At 49.2% G+C, this 8,855-nt stretch overlaps 1 long non-coding RNA gene across 1 annotated transcript; it reads right to left on the bottom strand.

Annotated features, from left to right (window-relative positions):
* Window positions 1–362: 362 nt before the first annotated feature.
* Window positions 363–8,053, bottom strand: LOC124673908. Its single transcript, XR_006992861.1, has 4 exons — window positions 7,753–8,053; window positions 5,742–5,990; window positions 5,200–5,299; window positions 363–811 (listed from the first exon to the last, which is right to left on the bottom strand). It is a non-coding gene; the product is annotated as an uncharacterized LOC124673908 (long non-coding RNA).
* Window positions 8,054–8,855: the final 802 nt, after the last annotated feature.

Genomic DNA, 8,855 nt, shown 5'->3' with positions numbered 1-8,855 from the left:
GGACCAACTGGCGGATCGGAACAACTGCCATGCATCAAATCGACCAAAAACATCCCTTCATTCCGCGACATCGGTTTGACGACTCCATTGTACTAGTCGTGGCTAGTTCGAAACCAGCAACACAGACAGCTTCTCGATCGATTGCTCCAGACAGATGGCAACTGCTTTCCTGGCTCGCATGCATGTTAGTATACTAGTAACTCGCTACACAAACAGCTATTCGTTTGATCCATCAATCACGGCTACTTGATCACCTCATAAGTACCTATTATTGTAAGTTCTTACTTCTTATTTCGCTTTATTTTTCTTTGGCATCACGGAAGTATAATCAACTAGAGGAAATAATAGAAAAACAAGCTACGTGAAGAAAATGGCAGGGGTCACTTAAATTTTTGGCACGACCTTGCCTTGTATTTGGACATCCAAACCAGAACAGCAAATAGCATACTTCCGTTCAAGGCAATAAGTAGCCCACGAGACATACAAACTCCACCACAACTCTAATCCACCGGAAAACTGCCCAGCAATCAGCATCAAAGAATAGCTGATGCACAGCAGCACACCTTTCCGCAATCACATCGTAGGAGGGTTACATACAACACCGACATGATGCAATACAAGATTCTTCAGAATCTGAAACCTCACTAGCGCTGCATTACAACCAGAGTAACAAAAAAAAAACGCTGATGCACAGAGCAAGGCATGTATAAGACGGTTACTTCTCCCTTGGCCCTTCCAGCTTACACCCTGATCGATGATGCATCAGGCTGCAGGTTTCTTGCTGCCATCTAGCCCTCCTCCTGGATATATCCTTGAACAACATGAACCAAATCTTGATGGTCAGCTCCAGAGTAGCGACAATAGATTCGGAGGATGGTGGTTTCAATAATAAGTTGGAGAATGAAGTAGGCAAACAGAATGTGCAACATGTAGTTTAAATTTCAAATTCGGGTACAGTACATGAGTCTAATCTTGCAACAAGCAACACGTCAGCAAAAGGAGACTGTTGCTAATTTAGAGTAGACCATTGACTAATCTACTTGTCCAGACCAAGACCTTAAAGATCACCACATGGTTAACGAATAAGAGGCATCTAAAAAAGGAGAAAACATCTACAACTTCATAACTTGGAATATAAGTGCCACCACTGACAGTCACAGGTTTATTCTAACTCGGAAGCTTACAATAACATGGCAGCAGACAAAGACTTGCGAATTTTCAATCAAAATGCTATATCACTCATACTACGGCGTATATATGTCTTCAATAAAGGCAACATGAAAGCTTGATTAGAAAGGCGGCAAACTTCCATTTGGAAGAAAATCTAGAGATAACATGAGATCAATGTGATACGCAAGGCATACATGATTCAAATAATATACTAAGAAGTCCCGCCAACATTAGTGCAGTACTTCTGCACATACTGAGTTGTGATAGTGAACAGAACTAATCTATGGAGCATATTAATGATAAGAGCCCCCACTACAGTTCACTCAAGATCCGATGTGACAGGCTAGTAATGCTCAGCACTAAGAATTTTCAAAATGTGCTCAGACCAAAGCTTCTTTTTTGTATCCATCCCTGCTCTGATGCAACAACTCAACAACCTAACCTGATGCATGACATGCCACTGAACTGCTCAAATATAACAAGCCAAATAACAACAGGCATTTGGCATATAACAAGCCAAGTGATAATAAGTACCCAACCAATGGATAGTTCAGTGATCACTCTCTTCTTACCATCTTCAGTAGCTACGACTAGATAACTAAGACTATCGAGTGAGCCAGCCAATCCTAAACAATTTCATAGCTACACAATGTAGTTTTCATCGGAGATGAGAACATGATACTAAACAAAAGCAGTGCCAATACAAAAAGTTAACCAGCACAAGCAAACTCTGCAGACATAGACCAGCCATAAAAACACCACGGACCTGGTCCAATGAGCAATCACCACCTACGCTCGTGCACCTGGACCGAGTGTTATGCACCACTGACTGGGAGGAAATCCATGGCGAATGCCACCTGCGATGCCTCGCTTCCGTCGTCTCGGACCATAGTCCTTTGCTCCTCGACTGCTCCCCGCAGCCGACCGGCCACAAACGATTCCACTTCGAGGACTACTGGATCAGACAGGATGGATTCCATGACACCGTGGCGCAGGCCTGGCACTCCATCCATGACGCTGACCCCTTCCAGCAGCTGCTCCTACGGCTGCAAGCCACCGCCCGCTCGCTCACAAGCTGGAGCTCCAAGACCGTCGGAAACGTGCGCCACAAGTTGGCGCTCTGCCGTGAGCTGCTGCTCCGCTTCGACAAGGCCCAGGAAGATCGCACCCTAACCGCGGATGAGAGCCGGCTGCGCAAGCAGATCAAAACCTCCTATATGGGGCTCGCTTCCCTGGAACGGACAATCGCTCGCCAACGCGCGCGCATTGCGGTACTCAAAGACGGTGACGCAAACACCTCTTTTTTCCACCGGCAATGCAGCTACCGGCGCCGGAAGAACAACATCCAGGGCCCGACCGTCGATGGAAACACACCGACCGACCACGGAGACATGGCCGAAGCTGCATTCAATCACTTTGACGCACTGCTGGGCACCAATATGGACCGCACACACACCCTGGACCTGGGCAATCTCATTGAGCCTACTGACCTAGAGACCATGGATGCGCCCTTTGCTGCTGAAGAGATTTGGAACGCGATCAAGCGGCTCCCTGCCGGAAAAGCCCCGAGACTCGACGGCTTCACCGCGGAATTCCTCCGCGCATGCTCGGAACACTCGTGAAGCAGGATTTTGTCGAGTCTTTCAGCAGCTATACGAGCTCCGCGGCGAGAGGGTTTTGCAAGCTAAACCAGGCCCTTCTAACCTTGCTACCTAAGCGTGCCGATGCACACTCGCCTCGGCGATTACGGGCCCATAAGCCTGATCCACCCGGTGGCCAAAGTCTTCGCCAAAACCCTGTCGCTGCGCCTAGGACCACGGCTCAACGACCTCGTCAGCCCGGTCCAAAACGCCTTCATAACTGGCAGGAGCGTCCACGACAACTTCATCCTCGTCCGCCAATCAGCACGCCTCCTACACCAACTTGGAGCCCCGCGCATACTGCTCAAACTGGACTCGGCACGGGCCTTCGACTCCTTATCCCGGCCATTCCTGTTCGAGGTGCTGCGGCAGTTCGGTTTTGGCGACGGATTCCTCGACCGGGTCGCTATCCCGCTCGCCTCGGCAAGCACAAGAGTTCCGCTCAATGGGGAGCCCGGACCACCGATTTGGCACCGCCGTGGGCTGCGCCAAGGCGATCCCCTCTCCCCTCAGCTCTTCGTGCTCGCCGTCGACGTTCTCGGACGACTCATCAAACGAGCAATGGACATGGCGGTCCTACAGCAGTTGCACCCTAGACGCGCGCTCCCTTCCATATCGCTGTACGCGGATGACGTGATAATCTTCTGTCACCCATCCGCGAACGACGCCATGGCTATCAAGGAGATTCTATCGCTGTTTGGCCACGCTTCTGTCCTGCGCGTCAACTACGCCAAGAGCTCAGCCACGCTAATTCGGTGCGACCAAGAGACGGCTGCACCGGCAACACAGCTCCTGGGCTGCCCCATAGTGCAATTCCCCTTCTCCTACCTTGGGATCCCGCTAACCATCAGACGGCCGACAGCAGCGCAGCTGCAACCAATTGTCGACAACATGGCAAACAAACCGCCCACTTGGAAATCAAGGCTAATGCAAAAACCGGGCAGACTTGCCCTGGTGAAGTCGGTCCTTGGCGCAATCCCCATCCACCAGCTGTTGGTGTTGGCGCCTGTGAAGAAGACCATCAAGCTCATGGAGAAGATCGAGAGAGGCTTCCTTTGGGAGGGGCGGAGCGCAGCAAATGGAGGCAGCTGCCATGTCAATTGGCGGCGAGTCTGCCGACCCACCTCCCATGGCGGACTCGGAATACAGGACCTACATAGGACAAGCCTAGCTCTCCGCACACGATGGCAATGGCTCAGCCGTACCGACACCAACCGAGCCTGGTCCGGTCTTGACCTACAATTCACCACCGAAGAGGCAGACTTCTTCTTCGCCTCGACAAGCATGACGATCGGCAATGGCCAGACCGCAAAATTCTGGGAGGATCGCTGGATCGGAGGCCGTGCAGTCCGCGAGATCGCACCTGACCTCTATGCCTGCATCCCCAAGCGCCGACGCAAGACTAGGACTGTGGCCGATGGCTTGGCTGCGAACCATTGGGCACAGGATATACATGGCATCATCGGCATCAACGAGCTCGGCCAATACCTACGCCTATGGCAGCTCGTCGAACACACACAGCTGACCACCGACGATGACTCCCTGATCTGGAAGTGGCACAACAGCGGCAACTATACCGCCAAATCAGCCTATCTCGCATCGTTCCAAGGCTCCACTAACTGCGCTTCTTGGAAACTCCCCTATGGAAGAGTTGGGCGCCTAACCGAGTCAAATTCTTCCATTGGCTCGCCAACATCGATCGATGCTGGACCGCTGATCGACTCGCCAGGCGAGGCCTGCAGCACCATGCCAAATGCCTGCTCTGCGACCAAGAGGCGGAGACCATCCACCACCTCTTCATCGGTTGCCTTTTTCGCGGCAGATTTGGCACGAAACTCTATCTTGGCTGCGCATGTCCTGCAGGCCGCCACAGGACGATGCATCCCTAAACGATTGGTGGATCGTGGCAAGGCAGCACACCCCCAAACCAATGCGCAAAGGACTTGCAACCATAACCCTGATGGTGCCCTGGATGATTTGGAAACACCGCAACAGCTGCGTTTTCGATGGACAGCAGCCCTCCATCCGCAGCCTATGCGCTACCATCAAAGACGAAGCGGCGGCCTGGGCTACCGCTGGTGCCAAGGGACTGAGAGACATGCTGCCTATGACCTGGGATGTGCACTAATTTCCTAGCTGTAATAAACCCCTGTAACACCTCCTAGGAGGCTTGTAAACTTCTATCTCTTCAATGAAATGAAACGCAAAGAGTCCTTTGCGTTTTCTCGAAAAATAAAAACACCACGGATCATCAAATTTCCAAGCTACATAATATAGCTTCCACTGGAGATCATCACAGAATACTAAACCAAACGCAAATATCATGCCAATCCAACCACACCAGCAGAGTCCTACATGAGAAGAGACAAGAGAGGAACCTGACACTCACCTAAACCCCCACAAAGTCGAGGACGAAGACCATCACTGCCAATCAGATAGATCCAGTAGCCATTGCTACCTCCTAGCCAGCTCCAACAACTGGAAATCCCCTGAGATACAGAAACACACAGAAAAATGAAGTTTCAGAAATCCTCTGTAGATATGGACATACCAAAGAAAGTAAAGTTTCGGTATCACTAACAAGAATATCAGCACTAGCAAAAACATCCCCGAGGAATGCTTATAACAGATAAGAGCAAATAAACCAGGACAACATACTTGGCGTTTCACTTGAGGAGCTGCAACAGTTCACAAGGCACAAATATAGTGGCAGACAAGCTACTATCCCAGGTAAAAAGATTGATGCATGAACATTGCAGCAATTCACACAACATGCTTCCAAACAGTAAACTGGCCTCTCCTAAAAAATACAACCATTGCCGACTCAATTCGGCTGAACCAAGCTATAGCAGCCCACATACATTCAACCTAATTATTTTTATCAAGCACATAATTTGAATACCACCAAAAAAGAGAACACTTGACTTATACCTGAAAATGGCACAAGCAGAAGCAGAAGCATCCTCGCATCGTCCTGCAGCAGCTAGACCAGGGCAGGGGTGCCCTCTCAGTTCAGGTGGCGGGAAGGCCCGAGCAGGATTGTGCACGGCGTGGTGGCATCGCTGGTCGTCATCGCCTGCAAAGATATCGCTGCTGCATGTGGTCGCCACAGCTAACCGAGCTGTGCAACTCCTCCTGCTCAACCTTTCCGTCTCCCACGTCAGCTAGCCCATGCAACAGCTGCAACCAGACGCAAAAAAAATTTAGCATATCTTTTCGTTAAGCATCCGGACTGAGAACTTTTTTTACAAGAAAACGCAATAGACTATTGCGTTTCATTGCATTGAAAAGGCAGAGTTCAAATTTACAAGCCTCCTAGGAGGCCATCAGCGAGCCAAAAAAGAGGAAGACAAATCAGTGTACATTCCAGGTTGTTGGCCATACATCCCTTAGGCCCTTGGCCCCAGCGGTAACCCACAGCCTGGCTTCATCCTTGATCTTGTCAAGCAAGCTTTGCACGGAAGGTTCCGCCGTATCAAAGACGCACTCATCCCTGTGCTTCCAGATCATCCAGGGGGTCAGCAGGGTGACGGTGGCGAGCCCCTTGCGCATCGGTTTCGGCAGGTCTTTATGTGTGTCGATCCACCAGTCGGTGAGGCTAGCCTCGCCGCTCGGCACTTGACAAGGCAGTCTAAGCCAGGCCAGGACCTCATGCCAAACTTGCCGGGAGAAGGGGCAGGTCATGGTGAGGTGGTGCATCGTCTCAGGTAGCTAGTCACAGAGCACGCACTTGGCATGAGGTGGTGACTGAGAACTTTCTGAGAATATAATTTGATAATCTCAACTAGAAAGTTAATCGCGGCTTCCATTACTTCCAGATTATGTTTATTAGTAAATCACTCATAGCTTCTTCTCTAGAAATCAGAAATGGGATCTTTTAATAGAATATCTAACATGTGAATAAACCATATGGAATCAATAACAATCAATCAGACTACGCAAGAAACAAAGAAATGGCTGTCCAAAACAGAGCAAGCATCCAGATTCTTTGGAAAACTGAATAAGCAACAATTTTGAAATCAAAACACCAGGAATTCGGATTATGTATAAGCAACAATTTTGAATTTACAAATAAAGTTTCAATCTTTGTACAGAATATCTAACATGTGAATCAACCATATTGGATCATTTAGCACTAAAATGCTACATTTATATCTGCATTGGTAAATCACACTTGCCATACTGTGGACCAATACAAAATTCTACCCAACAATGAATACCAATAATTAGAGCACTAACAATCCATTTTTTCCAAAGTTTCAACAAGCACAAAAGGGTATCAGGAAGCCCATAACCAAGTATACATTCCGACATAGACCCCGACATGAAACATCCATAAGCAGCAGCAACGAAAGAGCTGCACTACATAAATTTTGCAACATCAATGAAGTACCAACGACCAAATTTAATACACAAAAAACTTGAACATTTGTTGCAGAAGCAACCTATTAAACATTTGACGGAGCCTATTGAACACCATTATTTTCACAAACATAGCAAAGTATCAACCATACATAGCAGACACCAACAAAGAAAATTCACCTTTACTCCCAGGCCAATGGGCAGATGTCCAAATTACCAATATCATGCAAACAATAAGTAATACTTAAGTATCACGAAACCATATATCTCTGCAATATTACCCAAGGCAAGTCGCTGCTACTGCACATGGATTTAATTCACAATAACAATGCCACAGAAAACAGGGAACATCCTTGAGAAGTTGAGGATTACCCAAGGCTTGTTCAAACCTCTAACCAAGACACACCTAAAAAAAACACAAACAGATGCGCTGATGATGAGATCGATCTATGGATCACACCTGAAACGAACCTTGTGGGGTTTTTATACACGTAAGCTTTTATTTACTACTGACATGCCCAATTTAACACGAGAGAAAGAAATTTTAGCAAGGCTACATGGAGGAGGAAAGAGAGCTCACCGGGAGAAGCTTGTTGGGGTGGCGTCCTGCTACGACACGGAATGGTGGCCGGGAACAGGAGATTGCCGGCGGCGGCTCCCATGGAGCCCAGTAGCAGCACCTCGCAAAGGCAACCACCAGCTCTTCTCCACGCCTCCCTGCCACCAGTCTTGCACCACACCGAGCTTCTGATGGCCCCGCTCCTTCGTCCTAACACGGCCATCGCAACGTTGCTCGTCCTGACTGGCCACCGGGAATATGGATGTAGCTCGGTCCCTCCCTGCCCTTGGCCCGCTTAGCCGGCAACGGCAGGGAGCGAGAGCGTGGCGAACGAGCAACGAGGCAACATACCATATCTCCGCAAAATTATTTTATGTCAGTTCACAATTGTCCAGTAACAAAAAGAACAGCCAACCAGAAGAATGGTTGCATGGAGAATTTCTTTTAAAAGAAATGCATGTTTATAAGCCATGGAGGTGGCGCACCATCAGGCATGCCAAGCTCGCTGCGAACAGAATGGTGGCCGTCAGCGGCATCTCACAGAGGTGTCAGGAAGGTTGCCGGTGGCGGGTTGCCATGGAGACCAACAGCAGCATCTCGCGAAAGGCAGCCAGCTGCTCGTCTTTGATGCCTTCCTGCCGCCAGTCTTGCGCCCTTTGTTCGGAAGTCGTTGAGTCGAGTCGAGTCGAGCTCGGAGAGTTGAGTCGACATGTCGACATGTCGACGATTAGGCAACAACTGGGCGTTGGGCGTAATAATAATAAATAATATATAATATGGCAGGAAAATGAAATTATGCATCATATGATAGCAAATTAGAGTGTGACTAAGAGTTTTTCTTAGCTAACGTGTGGTTGAGAGTTGGAGAGGGAACAGAGTCGGGAGGCATTGGGATTTTTAGGCGTGACTTGTTTCAGGTACCTAGCTGCTTATTGGGCCACTACCATTTCACTAATAAAAGCCCATGGCCCAACACTAACACCTAACTGTCTTCTTCGTCTCCTCCCGAGCTTCATCGCTCGCTCCTCTGCTCCAATGGCGTTGCGCTACCTCACCTTGCAGTAGTGGGGTTCCCTGCTCCTAAATCCAAGAGCCGGGGCGGCGGCCCCTCCTTGCCCCTGGTG

This window comes from Lolium rigidum, chromosome 7 (assembly GCF_022539505.1).
Source record: "Lolium rigidum isolate FL_2022 chromosome 7, APGP_CSIRO_Lrig_0.1, whole genome shotgun sequence".
NCBI lineage: Eukaryota > Viridiplantae > Streptophyta > Magnoliopsida > Poales > Poaceae > Lolium > Lolium rigidum.
Note: the sequence above shows the minus strand (reverse complement) of the source record. Positions and strands in the feature narration are given on the sequence as shown.